Here is a 16,982-nt window from a genome sequence, read left to right as displayed (position 1 = left end):
TGGTGAGGGGGCGGCAGGCTGAAACCAAGCCAGGGGTCATTTCTTCCCCATCAATGCTGAAACAGCTCAGAGTTCAGGGGGATTCATACCCTTTTGACTTTAATTGCTCTGGGCCCACTGAGGCAAAGCAATGGTGCTCTATTTGTTTGGGGTCAGAGAGGCAATCACAAAGGCCTTCAGAATACTTCCAAACATTTGGGGGAGATAAACAGTTTTCAGGCGTTTTATAATCAGAACACTGGTTTCTAGATAGTTGTCTAATTTCCTAAACCATGCTTGCAGAAGTTTATTTGGTTATTGAAACGTTAAGCTTAACCAGTCATGTTCTTTCTACTTTATGAAAATGTAGACAGGAAATTATCAGCAAATTGCTCGTTTAGAATTAGAGACAGGAAATGAACTTCAGCAGTTGAATTCTTGTAGTAAAAAGCTTCTACCTAAAGCCTAAGTAGAGCTAGCAAATCTTGCCTTTCTTTTTAAGTCAGGGCTTTGTTACATCAACACAATAGATTTATACACTGTCCTTTTTCTTCTCAAAATTTCCGTATTGCTCTTTACAGAATCCACAACTGTTTCTGTTACTAATTTCCCAGTAATTTTTAAAAATATAGCTGGTGTTTCTATCATTTATTTGTTCGAAAAAAAAAATCCATTTCTTGGATTACATTAATAGATTAAAGTAATATATGACTCGGAAATAGTAAGTTTGCTAATTTATCTATGAGGGCATAAAACATTTGAACATCTCCTTAAGTTTCCATTTTAGTTTTTATCTGAGATTCTAGAACTTCTTATTGAAATATTGATTATAATATATTTTAGTTATATTCATAAATAGTTAATAGTTTTCCCTCAAGGTGAACTTTTGGAGCTATTCCTTTTGATAGTTATGACTTAGATTTTATTCTCTATATATTACAGTGTTAGTTATGACCAATATATCAGCGGTATCTACAAAATAATTCCTGTACTTAATTTTCTTTTATATTTTTGTTTTGCCATTTTTATTTCTCTATATATTTTGAATACTCTCTATTCTTTAAAGTTTCCCTTATTGGTATTACATTATTTAAATAAACCACAGACATAATTCTTTTCCAACAAAATGATTTGTACCATGTCTGACTATTTTGATTACCTTTAAGGAAAAATGAACTGCTTTGGATTAAACAAGAAAGAACCTTAAACTTTAGCCAAACTTTGAGCCATTTACTCAACTTAGCTTGAGGAAGTTAGAAAATTCTGGTTCTGTGATTAGTTTAAATTTCACTTTTATAGCAATTCACATTTCTTAACATTTCTTTTAGTATTTTGGGACCCATAAAAGGTGAGAATTATTCTACATTCTAAAAAAACTTATTATTAATCTATTATTATAGATTCTTATTACATACATGTTATTGTAAAGATATAAATGTATTCAAATACAATTTAAATAGGTATAAGACATTCTTGGTATTTATTTGGTGCTAAGTTGAATAGGATCAATCATTACATTTTAGAGTACACAAATTTGTAATCTTTTGTTAAATGACTAAATCATGGATGTAAATATTCATAGATGTTATTCTACCATTTTGAAGTGAAAACTCACTTTTTTCTTTCATAGTATTCAAACTGAAATTTCCTTAATTGGACTCTATAGAAGATCATACTTAAGAGAAAGTTGACTTTCTAATTAGATTTGTGTTATTGGGTCAACTCTAGGTCTTAAGAAAAGTTTTGTTACAAAGTCCAGGGATATTCTAGCTGAACCTTTGAAAGATATTGCCCCCAAATTGTTTTATTTAGTGATTATTTTGTTCAGTAGTATCTTTTGACTGTTTTTTGTTTGCTTGTTTTGAGGTTTCTGTTTGGGTTTTCCTTACAGTAATCTGAAGTGTATCCTAAGTTTTAGCTGGAATATGCCTAAGTATAAAATTTTTGTGGTAATTTCAAGTAGCAAGACTTTAAAGTGTTTTATAACTTTTCAGATCACTGTGAATCTAAATCCAGTTTCCAAATACTATATATGAATCTAGACATCTAATGAAAGAAACATGACTATACTCTAATTAGCAAGAGGTATGACTTAAGTCTTAAATTCATATTAGAGCTGACAGTGGAGGGAAATTATTAACATTTATTAATTTGAGAGATTTTTGAGAAAGTTTTGTTTTTGTAGGAAAAAAGTATATTAATGGTAGAGAGTAATAAAAGTAAAATAAGATGTCAATATTGAAAAGTCCAAGATAAATTTCAAAGGCTATTGGACTTAAAAAAAAAAAAAAAAAAGGTGAACTATATAACTTAAAAATTAGCTAGTAAGATTTATTTTAGACTTTTGCTCTGTGTAATTATGTGAAGCAATGTTTAGAGAGGATACTTGCATTTATGGTTGACAGTCTTTTGTTCTTTCAACACATATTCAACACCCAGAAAGTGCCAGGTGTTCTTTTTGGTAATGGGGACTCAATATCTTAGCAGACAAGTTTCTTGACCTCATAAAGCTTATATTCCAGTGAGAAGAGACAGGTAGCACATCAGTAAAGATTATTTTGGATGGTTATTAGTTGTACAAAGATAATAAAACAGTATTATGCTGAGTGAGGGATAAAGGATGACCAGATAGCACTTAAAATATACCCAATTTTATATTGAGTGCTGTAGTGAGTTAGGCACTCTTTATCTGGGTAAAACCTTTTGGCACTTACTTACACAACAGTTCCAACTCCTATGGGTGAATAATAAGATGATAAAAGTCAATATTACTTACGTTAAAGAAGTTTCATTTTTAACTGAGGTAATTTAGTTTTTTCTAAATTAGACCAGAGAAGTATTTCTTAGAAGCTAATTCTGAGCCTTTTGCTTGTAGTTTTACTGTTATGAAATATTTTATAACAATTTGACATATCATAGTCACTTCTTAAAAAGTAACTTTGTACTATTTACATGTCATCCTGCTGGATATTATATTACTTACTGAAGTCTTGAAGCATTTGCTTCTATGTTTCATCTCCTCAGACTTCATTCAGGAGGAGCTTCATCCAGATGTTTTGTTTATTTGTTCCCCAATTATATGTATGAGATTTCAGAATTTATGAGATCACAGGTCAAGTGAAAGGTCACAGTTGAGAGGTCAAGTGAGAAGCTAAAATTTGCAAAACCAAAGAAATGACAGGACAGTGCCAAATGAAAGGTCAAAAGTCAAGTGACAGACTCCGCTTAGATGAAAGCAAGCGGTTTGTTTGCTGAGCGTCTGAGCACAGCGAAGTGTCTCAATATTCTTGCATACAAAGTCAAAGGCGCTTAACCTTGTGATTCGCAATTAATAATCACGTGCCACTGGTTATTAGACAAGTATACGCTATTAATTTATAAAGAAAAACCCCATGAAATAAAGTAAAAGTCTTTTTTCATTCATCGATTATCATCAGTCAGGGTTATCCCTTTCTTATGACAGCTCTTCAAGGAACACATAGAACACCCAAATTTGGGAAATTCTGAATAGGGTTTTCTTTTTGTCAGAGGTAGAAAATATATACACAAAACATTATAGATGTGAAAAAGTTTACTTAAAATTTGCCTAAGAATGGGATTGCTCCTTTTAGATTTCAGATCAATACTCCCATGTTGTTTTTATTTCTCCTTTTATTTCTTTCTTTCTCCAGTCACTCGTTTATTTAACAAATATTAATTGGAAGCCAAGTCATCCTTGGTTAGTGGTATTGCATCACTCTAAGAGAAAGTTTACCTGTGAGATAATGTTTCTGTTTGAAATATCATGGCTGGGCCAGCATTTTCAAGGTTTATTGACTTGCTCAAAATTTCTTGATAATACTTTTTTTTAAACAAAATGGTTTGATCTAAGACCTGTGAGTGAGAGAGAGAACATTTTTGCATTTGGGAGAACAAAGAATGAAGATAGAAATGATCTCTGTTTTATCTGACTATTACGACATACAGTATTATTATTGTATTAATTCATTTGTTCTTTCAGTAAAGAAAGTTAGTTTTTTCCTCTGCCCCGACAACAGAAACAAGGCAGTCTGTAGTTCTAATTTAGATGTCATTTGTCCATAGTATCTATCACTTTATTTTTGAGGAATAGTAAACACTATTAATACACTTGGGAAGGGTGTGTGTGTGTGTGTGTGTGAGAGAGAGAGAGAGAGAGAGAGAGAGAGGAGAGAGAATTCATCATTAACAATAAATGGTTCTTTTGGGTTTAGGGGCAGTTTGTCAGTGATTTGTTTTATGGGTCATACAAAGTGACCATTCTTCAAAAGCTAAGTATTTATGGTAAGTCAGTCTCTTTCCATATTCTATAAACAGCAACACTTTATGACAAACTCAAAAAATAAATTAATACATTAGGGATTCCTAGTTGTAAAAATGAAATTTACCGAAAGAGAATTTGCTTTATAGAGAGCCTTGTGTTTTCTGCTGATAAAGCACATTAGATTGGTACCTTATTTACAGGTAAAAATCTCATTGATGATAATAGAAGTTAGTGGAAAGTGAGTAAGAGTTTAGTCTCTACCAAACTATAAAATCAGGCTTTAAATCATAGCATAAGTACTATCATTGTCCAAAAGCAGTGTTTATTTTTCCTAAGTTTTGCCTTTCATATCACTCTCATAAATTTTTTTTAATACATACTTTGAAAAGTTAAGGGCAAGCCCCGAAGGGTGAAATATTGCAAACCAATTAAAAACAACTGAAGTGAGATTCTAAAATACAGGAGTTTTCCAACTCATGAACAATATTTAGAGAGCTGGTTAATTTTAATTCCTCTGGGAACCATAAGTCTGGGCATTAATAGGCTTAGAGTGATAAAAACAGCCATATACTATGCACATATAGATGGTATTGTCAAAAAAGAAGCAATTAGTGGCAAAGAAAGCATAAGTATGTACACATATGGTGAGCAGGTTGAAATGTGAAATACAGCCAGGGATAGGAGCCAATGACAAAAAAAGAAGTGGAAGCCGGGCTACTGTTTTAACTTACTCACACAATGGCGAGTCAATGGTTTGCACACAAGCAGGTCAAGCCAGTGTTTGCAAATAATTAAAGGATTTTTAATGTGCTGCTGAGAATTTTTTTAACCAGCTAAGAATCCACAGTGCATGGTTTTCCTTCCTTTCCTTCTCTTAACTTTCTCATTTTTGCTCTTGTTTTAGAACTTTTTTCCCTCCTCGGTTGCTTTTATATCCCTTATCTCCAGTCTTCCTTCTTTTCTTCCACTCATTTCCTTGATGACATAATTGACTAAATTGATAGCTTAATTCGATTTGCTTAACGTAGAGGTTCTGGAGAATCTTGATGGAGTCGAAAATGCTGGTTTTCCCCAACCGAAAGAAGGCCGCAGAGCAAAGGCCCAAACGACTCTTGACATCTTTCTCCGCGGTTGCCGTTGGAAGGCAGAGCGCCCCGTCGGGGAATTGTAAACACGCAGTTTCACAGGCCCCCGCCTATTGTTAGGGCCTGTGTGTCAGCCCCCAAGATCCGTCTCATCTTTCTCTTGGAGGAAAATTATGCATTTTTATAGGAAGTTGGCATGAAAGGACACATCTATATTTTAGTTTTTAAAAGTTATACAGCTGTCGCTATAAAATATAACAGGCAGGTTGTAACCTTATCTACGATGTTAGAGATTTTGTGTCACTTTCAAGAGAAATAAGTGGATGTGAAAGGGAAATACATTTTAAAGCCTGATAACCAGCAACGCATATTTTACTCCTCCAAAGCCAGGAAGTTGGGGGACATGCACAGGTTCATTTCCAGCATGCAAATTGTATTCCTGTGACTAATTTAGGTGCAGAATGCACTTTACAATGGAAGGCACTGTAGTGTGGAACAAATAGGAATAATTTTTAGTATTATTCTCTGTCTTAACCCTGTTTATTTTGGCTATGGTTCTTTCTTGGGATGTCATCTTTCCCAAAACCCAATTGCTAAAAGCTGGTTTCACTGGCAGAGAAATAAAAAAGACAGTCGAGTGAGGTTTCGAGAGCACTGCAATTAGTTTTGTGTGTATGGAACTGCTTATCTGCCCACAACTGGGTCTGAGGAAACTCTGCTTAGTATTTATTAGGAGTTGAATTTATATGAGAAAAAAACAGATGCTCAATTTTGCTACCTTTCCTTTTAAAGTTTAATGTGCTGTAAAATACAAGGATCTGTACAATTAAGAAGAAGGTGCTTTACCCTTTAACATGTGCCAAATGCCTCCCGCCTCCCTTTTCTGCAGAGGCCCTCCTGTTTCTACAAAGCACCCAATAATAAGCCCATCCCCAGATGAGAGTCTCCATACCATATGACCCAGGCTGCCATAGTTTAGGCAAAATAACCCGAAGACCTATCAAATGTGATAGCTGGCATCATTTTCTGTAGTCTCCGGTGTGGGTTCAGGGTTGAGCACTGTGTTGGGGACCCAGGTACTATAAAGAGAATCTTTCCAAGGCAGCTCCAGGGTGCCCCACAATCATCGAAACACAGGGAAACCAGTATCAGACGTCAGTATCTTTCGTTTGGATTTGAAAACAGGAAATGACTTGGCATTTCTAATCTTGACTGGGAGACAGGCCCTGACTCCACAATTACAGAGCATAATTACTCCAAGCTCAGCCTAGGAGAACCCCCAACTGCTTGCTGAGGACCTGCCAGGAAACTGACCTGGGTGAATGGTCTGGAAGAGAACATGAGGTGACAAGAGGCTGAGATGCCATTTTCACGTAAATCTACATGAAAGGGCTGCTTAGAAAGGTAGAGCTTGTTAAAATCAGCTTGGCACAGGGACCCACTCGAGTTTAAGCTGAGAAAAACTGGCAGCATGCAGTGTTTGGGGCCTGAGTCAAATATTCATTGAAGCTTTGAATAGTGTGGTTAAAAAAAAAAATCTTTTCAAGAATTTTATTTTTAAAAATTCTCATTTCCAAACCACACCACGAACATAGTTGAGAGCGATGTGTATATGCATATATATGTTTTCCAAATGGTTACTGGATTTCCGTGTAAAATGGGGCCACAGTCCCTTACACTCCCTCTGCGACTCATTTTCTCCCGTAAATACACTCCTCTCTATTGATGTGTCTGACGCTGCTCTCTCCAAATTCACAGCTCGCTGTGATTCCTATGCCAGTTGCAATACATAAGTTCTTTGAAGCTTTCCCTTTCTTTTTAAAAATCAACCTTTCAGCTATTAAGTTGGCTCCTAACAAAAGCTTTTGTTGTGGTTTGCTCATATCATGCTTGGAAGGACAGCAAATAATAGGTTACAGTAGTGGAGCTGGAAAATTTCAAAAGACATGATTCTTGTGTCCAACTTGTTTTTCACTTTTTTCTTGTAGAATGGCCTCAAAATGGCAATTTGGGGTATGGCCTTATAGAAAACCCACCAGTGTTTGGGATAACTTGAAAAGGTGAATTCAAGATAAAAATGAGAAATTCACAGAACCCTGGAGCTGAATTCCTTCTCACGTGGCCGGAGAAGAGGAAAGCCTGTGAAATCCCATATAAGTTCCAGCTACACTGGCCACTCATTTTGACCTATATAAGGGAGAAGACCCTGTTGCTAAACTTTGGGGCACAGTCCAAACTGGGCCAAATAGATAAGATAAAGACATATACTTGCATATTATTTCATAAGGCAACCAATCAAAAATTGAGAACTTGCTCTAAGAAAAATCCAAATTCCTTCCCCGGCCATGGGACCATACAGGATTTGTCTCTTACCGCTTGAACTGCTCTTCACTGACCTCGTGTCCTTCAGACACCCTGGCTTTCTTCCTGCTCCTCAAAGATTCCTCTTTCTGGGCTCCTCCCAGCTTCTCGCGTGGGAGCCGCATTCTCATGCCTAGGTCTCGGCTCAAATATCACTTCCTTGGTAGAGAAACTTCTCGGACCACAGCTGTCTAAAGGTCCCTACTTCTGTTTCTCCTAATCTCATCACCTTGTTTGTTTTATTTCCTTCGTGGCACTTCTCATGGGCCCTAAGTATCTCAGTTATTAATTAACTAATTATTAATTAGTTATTAGTTTCACCTGGTCCATTGCGCAAGTGAGCCAAAGACTGCCATCACGATGATCCAGTAGGAAATCAAATTAATGTAGGCCTACGGGAAAAGTGAGACTGTAGACCCTAAAAGATAGAAACCTCACTTTCCCTTTTCAGCAAATCCCTTGAGGCTAAACCAACCAGCCCTTGTTATTGTGGGTTCTGTCAGAGCAGAACTTAGCCATTTTCGAAAGAGCTGAATGTGTGGGTTGGGGTTCTGAGGTGAAATGTTAATTTAGAGCCTGATGCATAAATAGTTGTTCATTAAATGTCTTTCGAATGATTCAATAAAAAAATGAGGAATTAAGTAGTTCTGAATTGTTATCTTGGAAATCCATCCAAATTTCCTTTAGGAGACCAGCCTATTTATAACATCCCCCATGAAAACAACCTTTGGCCTGGTTTCCCAAAGGAAAGCCGATGGTCCCTGGTGTGCAATAAGGGTCAATCGCTGGACCGTCTTATTATCAAGGAGGCAAGATGCTTCCTACCCCTTCTATCTCAAGAAAGGAAAAACTGGTACGCTTGATAAAGGGGGCCTGCAAGACAGACATTCTTTCTCTTCGGCACTAAAAGGGGACATTTGGAGAAAGGCCAAGATGGCAGAGTTAAGTGACAAAGGTCTGGCCTCGAGGGATATAAGGTGACTATGTGAGGAGTGGCTTCCGAGAAGAGGTAGCTGCTTCAAGATGCCACAAAAATTTTCTGTAAAATGAGGTAAATTCAAAGGGAACATTTGTATATTCAAGTATAACCTATAAAGCACCCCCTAAAGTAAACTCTTCCTGGATGGAAACTGCTTTAGCAGAGAGGAAGACAACTCAGAAGTACAGTTAAGCTGAGCTCTTTGGAAGTTTTTAATCTTTTTTTAATTTGCACTTTTCTTTGTTTAGTTTTACTGTGTTTAATTAACTCCATGTTTCACAAATCTTTTTGGCTCACATTAAATTCTGATATGAGAAGAACTCATAGCTGAAGAAATAGAGAATCCATATGACTGATTAGAAAATGGTCTTATATGTGACTTAAAGCACCACAGTCCTGGTTGCAGAGCTGCTGAGATACAGAGATCTCACACTCACGGGGGCTGTGTCCAGACATAATCAGGGTAGCCACCTCGGTCATGCCACTGAGAGGCCCAGGTGTTAATAATGACCTGCCAGAGGGGACCAGAAGCTATGGACAGTGGTAGAAATAGAATCCATATCCATAACCCAGGCCCTGGTCAGCTCAGTGGACCGCTTTTGCCCTCACTTAGCCCCTTATCTGGTGACCACCACTGACTTGGGATAGTACCTGCGTCTTCTCTGTGAGTCCAGTCACTGGAAACTTGATCAGAAGGCCAAGCAGGAGGTGTCATGCCCAGTTGGAAGCATAATTTCTGGAGCTTTAGTTTCAGAGTTTTTTGTTAGGATGCTATTGTGGCTTCTTCGGGGTCTGCTGAGTTCCTCTCCATTTGCTTATTTGGGTGGCCACCAACCATCTCACAGACGTGGATGGCACTTTCTGCTAGATATGTCATATTCCCAAGTGGCCTAAGGAAACGCCTCAATTCCAATATAGGGGGTCAGTAATGTTGGTAGTTTCTTTCACAGGCAGAGCGTATTTTAATGGAACACTTCCAGGAGACTTTACTACAAGTAAACGGGCCATTGACCAGAAAGCCAGAACCAACGTTTCCAAGCCAGTGCAGTTAACACTCACATATATGTGGGTGTGAAAAGCTTGGACCATATAATCAGCATGTATTCTATTAAGTTATTTTGTGTTTTATTTTTTTATAAAAACATTGAATAGAATCTTCACAATGTCCGATGTTATCACACCCAGTGAGCCAAAAATATTAGTGCATCGTGTGAGCTCCAAGAGTGGCCCAGTTTGGGATTTAAAAGGTGCATTTGAGTTAAGAGCATAAAACACCATAAACTTTTAAAACTGCAGACTATTGTATCCTTCTAACTCCAGAACAGCTCTGTCTAATGCTATCCAACTCGGCCATAAAAACAAAATGAAGAAAGCCTAAACACGTTTAGGCTCACACCAAGTACGCAGTATTTCAGTCTGACAGGATTATTCCTTGGCTGGAGTGACTTATGTTAGAAAAGGGAAGTTTGCATGAAAATGCCTTTGAGGTTAATTGTAATGTCATTAATGTGATGCTATAATCACATCTCTGAATTTCCTTCATAAATTTCTTTTCTATTTTTATCCTGTTTATATTTTGAATATACTGCTTTCTTGAAAAAGTCTACTGTAGTCCTACAAAAAGACATCCCTCTTTTTTTTTCGGCCTCTTGAAAAACTGGCCACTGCATAAATTATAGCTTATGAGCATGGTAACCTGTCCTCTCTTCCTTCTCAGTTCCTTTATATTCCTTGTTTGTAACATCTCCCTGCACAAGGAGTGACTTTAAATGATCAGATTCAAGTGGCAACAGGTATCACTCTGAGGTCAGAAAAAATGAGTCATGTGCTAGTAGGATTTCCATTACGACTTCCCACTATAGTATCACCCGAAATATGGCTAAACCACCATAGATAATTCTTTTTAAGAAAATCCTCTGTTTAGCCAAATCTGTGGTAGATTTGCGGCACAAGCTACAGTAGAGAAGGAACTCAGTCATGACCACAGAAATTGCTCAGGAACGCTTCAGGATTGTTCTGATCAGATCGCTTCAGGCTACTTTCGCTGCTGTCAGATCTCCCTGTGGGGGACGGAAGCGCAGGGGCTGGCCACTGGGTTCTCTGGCTTTCCCAGCATTGTCTGTTCCCTTGACCTTTGAGTGCATTTGTCTCAATTGTTCTTGAGCCCTGGGAGAAAGAATCTCAGAGGAGAAAACAATGGTCCCCACTGGGGATACTGCTCCCAGCCCGCACTTTGTTTTGGGCTCATTTTCACAGGGACTGCCCGAGTCCCACATTTGGCAGCGCTGCCCTCCTGCCTCCTTCTGGAAACATATCTTGAAGTGCCCCGTCATGAAATATTGTCATGTTTCTAATCTTGTTTCCTTTTCAAAACAAGCTATTTTATTCCGTGGCCTGCACAATTCTGCATCTCTATCAATGATCTTTTTCACTGATGTCTCCCCTCCCAACACATTTCCTGGTGAGAAGGCTGCATCCAGCCTGCCAGTCAGGAGTGGACAGACTTTTGCTCAGGTTGCAAAGGGAATAGGTCTTAAAGTTCCCCTCACTCAGCTCTGCCACTGTATCGTCCTGGATGGAGTCAGGGCCTGTTCATGACATCTCTGACCCTCTAGCCGGAAAATCAATCACACTGACACGGATCAGCTCTGATACAGAGAAATGCAAACCTGTACAGAATTTCTCAATTAGGAACTTCCACCCAGTGGGGAATTTGGCAAATACAATCCTGATAGATGGAAAAAAGTAGGGTATTGTACAAAAATCACAGCAGATAGGAGAGAGAATTTTAAATATGTGAATTGTGAAGTTCAGAATTCATTTATATGTGTTCTCTCCTTTTCTCTCTGTGTATATCTTATAATCAAAGTATTACAAGAAAAACTTGCATTTTGCTGTTTTCAGATCATAAGATTTTTTTTTTTTTAATTTTGTTGTTCTATAAAAACTATCTAGTCCTTTCTCCCATTAGAAAACTATTGCTAATGTTAGAGCTGTGTGCAGTCTTGACCTGTTCCTTCCCCTAGTAATCCAGCACCGTGGGCTATTTTATAAGGTAATATAGTGAGTTTGACTAAAAATTTCAATTTTGATTTTTCCAAGAAGGAAGCTGCAGTGCCCAGGGAGTGACTTGCCTAAGGTCACACAGTGAAGAGACTAAGGACTGATGAGGTTAGCCCCCTTTTACATGGAGCACAAGGGTTGATTCCTTTTTATATATAAACATCTTTTCTCAAATGACTTCCAAGATTCTCCTGTCCAGGGCCATGTATACAACGAAATGAAAATTTTCTTTGGTAGGTAGGGGAAACAGGACCGCTTTTAGTGCAGTTCTCAGGTACAGCACAAATCAATTCAATTCCTTGCCCTCAGTAAGAACTTTATGTAATATCTCTGCGTGAATCCCGGAGAACTACTGATTCCCCTTTCGTTATCGATCCTTGTGTGTAATCTCTTGAACAAAAGGAATACATCCGCATTGCACATAGGCATGTGAAGGAGAGTAGGTGTAGTTTCAACCCTGTTACGGTCTTAGTTTTATGACCTTGGGCAAGTTACCTAAATCCTCTATTACTTGACCCCCACCCCGTGTATAAAATGGAGAGAATAGCTCTGCCCCCTTGGCCCACGGTAGCTCCTTGATAAATATTATCTCCAGGCACATACCCAGTATGGAAAAATTGCAGGAAAGATGTATTTTTAAGGGTTAGAAAATAAAATTTATCTAACTCATGAAGTTTAAATAGATAAAATATTTCATGTATACTTAACACATGCTTTATTCATCTTTATAAATAGGTCTGGAAAAAAAGAACTACTCTGAGAGACAATAGGCCCAATGGAAAATCTTCTGTCCCGTATTCTTTTTTTGTCCGGGTAAAATTTGATATAATGATTCCCTTAATGGGTTCATGGTCACCCATAATGTTCATTTCACCCTCCTTGAACTTGGACTAAAAAAGAAGTGTGGGGTGGGGGTGTGTTGGGGGCGGGGAAAGGGGGACACACCTTGAAGAAAACAAGAAGATAATTGGCCATCGAGGGCCAGACGGAGCGTGTGCTCAGAAGCGATGTTAACGTAATGAATGGGAGGAAAGAGACCGTGGAAACTTACGTGCTGAAATCAGGAGCCCTTTATTAATTTCCCTTCTTCTATTTCACAGATAGTTTTTGAACTATTACCACTGTATGCTATTATTTTCTTTACCAGCCTGTGGCCCTTCAAGCAAGGGCCTTAGACTAAGCCACCTGCTATTTCATCTCTCTCTGCAAGACAAGACGGCGGAATAGGGGGCCCTCGGGTATGGCTCCTATTTTTCCGAGTTGAGATTTACACATGTAGGACAAGATACAGCTAAGACTATCAGCCCTTGATAAGGCAGAGCTTCTGCTCTCTTACATGCTTCAGCAACACAAGCAATCCTCCTCCCTCTCATTAACCCTCTTCGACCTGGTCTGTGCCCAAGGGTTTGGAGACGGCGAGGCACTGGCAGGTGCCTGTAAGAAGGCAGTGCCGCAGAATTTCTACTTAGCTGACATTAGTTCTTAACACACAGGTTATGGGATATTGAAAGTGAAGTCCAAATAGCTCTTCACTCGTATTTAGGATGCATAATGAACTTTCCCCATCGTTTATATATTCTTATTATAGAGTTGTGTGGATCTTACGCTAAATTTCACATATTGATACCAAATGGTACTATTTCTCTGTAAAACTCATTTTACAGCTCTTCAAATCAATACATTCCTTAGGATTGTCAATATCATCTCTGTCTTGATTTACCTGAGTACTGTGTTCATTTAAGTTAAGCAAATATTTAAGTATGAGAAAATCTCACCAGTGTATTTAACAGACTTAGTGATTTTTTTTTTTTTTTTAACTTGGTTTTGGAAAATACACACATACATTTTGCCAAGAACTTGCCCCTTAATGTTTAATCTTGTGGCTTTCAGGGGAAATCTAATTTGTATCCTTCGTTTATGCTCAACTCAACAGATTGTTACACTGTTAGCCAAGTGCCGGATGGCCTTACGGCCCTTGGGGCTTTTCAGGTTTTTTGTCTCTGTGGGCCCTATTGCCTTGCTTCTCAATCCCTGGTGGATCACAAATATCATCCATTTTAAACTCAGTCCTGCTACTTTAAAATTAAGCCACATTGTAAACAATGGGTGATCTCAGTATTTTCAAAGGGTGGGGAATTATTTCTCTCCTTTCTTTCTATCCCTGGTGGCCTCAGTCTGCTTTTATTGAGGTTTGTTGGGGGAGATCTGAATACGATGACTGAGGCATAGGGTCTTGCGCTGAAACGACTGACTCAGGATGGAGCTGTGCTTTTCTGGGTGTGCAGGACGGCAGCCTGTTGAACGTGTTGGCTGGGTTTTGAGAGCGGAGATGCCATGGCTTCTCCCTCAAGCTGGTCAAACTCAAAAACCACTCACTGTTTGCACTGCTGGGTGACCACTGAAGTTCCACTGGACTCTTTCTTCTCATTGCTTTGAGTTTCCACCCGCTCGCTTATTTTCATGCTCCGTCAGTATTGGGCCTTTGTTTTCCACAGACGCTGCGTGGCTGGTCTAGAACCGAAACTGAAGTAGCAGTATTGCGGGTGCTAAGCGTGAGAGGGGAAGGGAGACCAGCCCTGCGTGCACTGACATCTCCTCCTCCTCTCGGGTCTCCTTCCCCTTATGCTCTAAGCCGCCCCACCCCGCTCCTCAGCGCAGGTGTCCCACCACGTCCTGGGCGAAAGGTCCGCCGTCGGTGTGTATGGTGTGGTTTTTCCTTTGAAATACAGCATTCCTATGTCTGGAGGCAAAGAGTTCCTGGCACCTAAGCAGCCTTTGTCTTTTTCTACAAGATATAAAGAATAACTGGACGAACCTTAGGACATAGTAATCAAATAGAGCATTCTAGGGGCTCAGAAGGAAAGTCTAGAGTTGCTATTTTTCCTTTTTTTGAAAAGTGCTTTTGGATTTTATACCCAGAAGAGGAAGGACTTCCAGTGTTTTCCTTCCATGCCTGGAGCTTTCCTCAGCTACACCCCTTACCACGCCCTCCATCTCTTCTGCTTGGCTTCTCCTGCTGGAGGTCCCACCTGTGGCCACAGGAGTCACTCCTGGTGGGGGAGGGTAGAGGAGCTACAGAGTCTTAATCAGAGGACATGCAGCTTCTGACATAAAACATGAATGAATACCTTTTCCTCTGCACATATTGCTGAATGAAGCGGTTGGATACTATAGTGTTGCTACTACCAGTAAAACTTGTTTCATTATAGTACACCAGCATTTCATTGTAACATCAAATATAACTATGATGCACCATGGGTCACCTTATTTCTAAGGGAAAATGAGTTCTAATTTCCAAGCAATAAATATATTGTTGAACTTATTATACAATCTACCAAAATTTTTAATTGGGAGCTATTTTACCCCAAAACTTATATTAAAAATATAGGAATTTAGACATGAAATTTGCCAGTAGAGAAGCATTGATCCTTATAGCCATCCTTATACCACAAAATCAGTGATTACCATACCCAGTCCCACCATTTTATAGATGGAGAAACTGAGGCCCAGAATGGTGAAGTCATGTCTTCTCTGATTTTTCAGTATTCCTTGACTATGCATTTTCTTTAAAAAAAATAAAAATCTAATTGTTCCATGGAAGAAGGCACCATTCATTCTTAATGGAATTTCATTTTATTCAATTTTGCAGTGTCCACAACGAGATTATAAAAGCAATAATTTGATTTAGAAATCGTTCCAGCTTCAGCAAGGTTAGTTTGTGGAGTTGTAGATAAATGACCAGAAGAAAACTTCACAAAATTAGCGTTTACACTTAATCTGGCAACGAGCTATAATTTGATTGGTAAAAAATTCATTTGGTGTACCTCTGGCCCTTTGCTGCTGGATAATGAAAATTTATATCTGCGTTTCAGACATCTGGGGAGGGCCTGACAGCTTTGGGGCCGAATGAAAGATGATGTCACACTGACCCCTGTCAGCATTTCCTCACAGACTGGTTACCCAAAACCCAACAGCAGTCACACTTTTTTTTTCCCCCTGCCAGAGCAGACTCTCATTTTATTTTGGAAGGTTAATGACACTGTAAATCTAATAGGCCATTTTAGTGCCATCATGTGGATATTAAAAAATCATGTGACCAGTCAGGGCACCATATGTGGGGTTTGCCGTTGTCTAATGGCAGGAATAAGAGGCTGTAACAAGGCACCGAGGGCAGCCAATGTTTGGAATTAATTTCAAAACCATAGGTACCTTTAAAGTAATTTGGAATCTCTGCTAATGATTATTGCTTACCATTTCAATTAAGTTTGCTTTAATAAGTTAGATAATATTGGGTAATGGTGGACGCCAGAAAATTCTTTATTACTTATAAATGTATCAGTAACTCATATTCTATGGAGCAGCGCTGACCAATAGAACTTTCTGGGGTGATGAACAGGTTCTCCATGTGTGCCGTCCAGTCCTGTGGTCTCCGGCCACATGTGGCCATTGAGCACTTGAAGTACAGCTAGTGGTCTGAAGAATGAATCTTTAAATTTAATTAATGTAACTTTAAATAATGACGTGTGGCCGGTGGTTATCATTTTAGGTAGCACATCTGTGAAGCCACTGTAAGATAAAGCTGTGAATTTCTGAAAAACGACAGCAACAGAAGCATTTCTCTCCAGCCCCCAGAGAGATGCAGCCTGGTTCGTCTCTGTATCCCCCTTACTGCCTTTCACGGAGTCAAAATCTGTAGAATAAATGGATAAATGAATGAATGCAATAAATACCCAGGTAACGAGTCAATGAAAGCAAGAAATTTAAGTGATTATTCCTATTTTACCGTGTCTTGCTGCCCTTTCTCTGAGGAACAAGCTAGGCAAAAATCATAAAATTTTAAAGCCAGATGAATCCATAACGATCACTTAGCCCAACCCATTTAAAACCAGACCTGGTGACTTTCAGGAGCTGCCCGCTGACCCTCCCTGAGACATTTCTTTCAGCCCCAGCAAAGCCCATCAGCCCACAGTGACCAAAGGCAATGAATAGACTGTTTCCATTCACAAAATCACAAAATTCAGATCCTTGTACAGAAAGAGGCTGTGGAGGGAGGAAGCAGTTCTCTTTGGATAGTGGGATCATTGATCGTTGAGCCAGATGGACTGTGTAAAAGAAACGGGAATATTTTGTGAATTTACTCCAAAGTGTTATTTACTAAAGTGTTTTTAAATAGCCTCATGACTGATATCACTAGCAGTGACACCGGGAGGTACAGTGTACCAAAGACCTGGCA

General features: G+C 38.8%; 1 protein-coding gene across 15 annotated transcripts in view; it reads left to right on the top strand.

Moving 5' to 3' along the window:
- Nucleotides 1–16,982, top strand: part of MECOM (MDS1 and EVI1 complex locus) — a 519,851-nt gene that overhangs the window by 380,353 nt on the left and 122,516 nt on the right. The gene's annotated exons all lie outside the window — the stretch shown is intronic.

The sequence above is a fragment of the Miniopterus schreibersii genome (assembly GCF_964146895.1).
Source record: "Miniopterus schreibersii genome assembly, chromosome: 5".
NCBI lineage: Eukaryota > Metazoa > Chordata > Mammalia > Chiroptera > Miniopteridae > Miniopterus > Miniopterus schreibersii.
The sequence above is the reverse complement of the archived record's forward strand: the minus strand, read 5'-3'. Positions and strand labels throughout refer to the sequence as shown.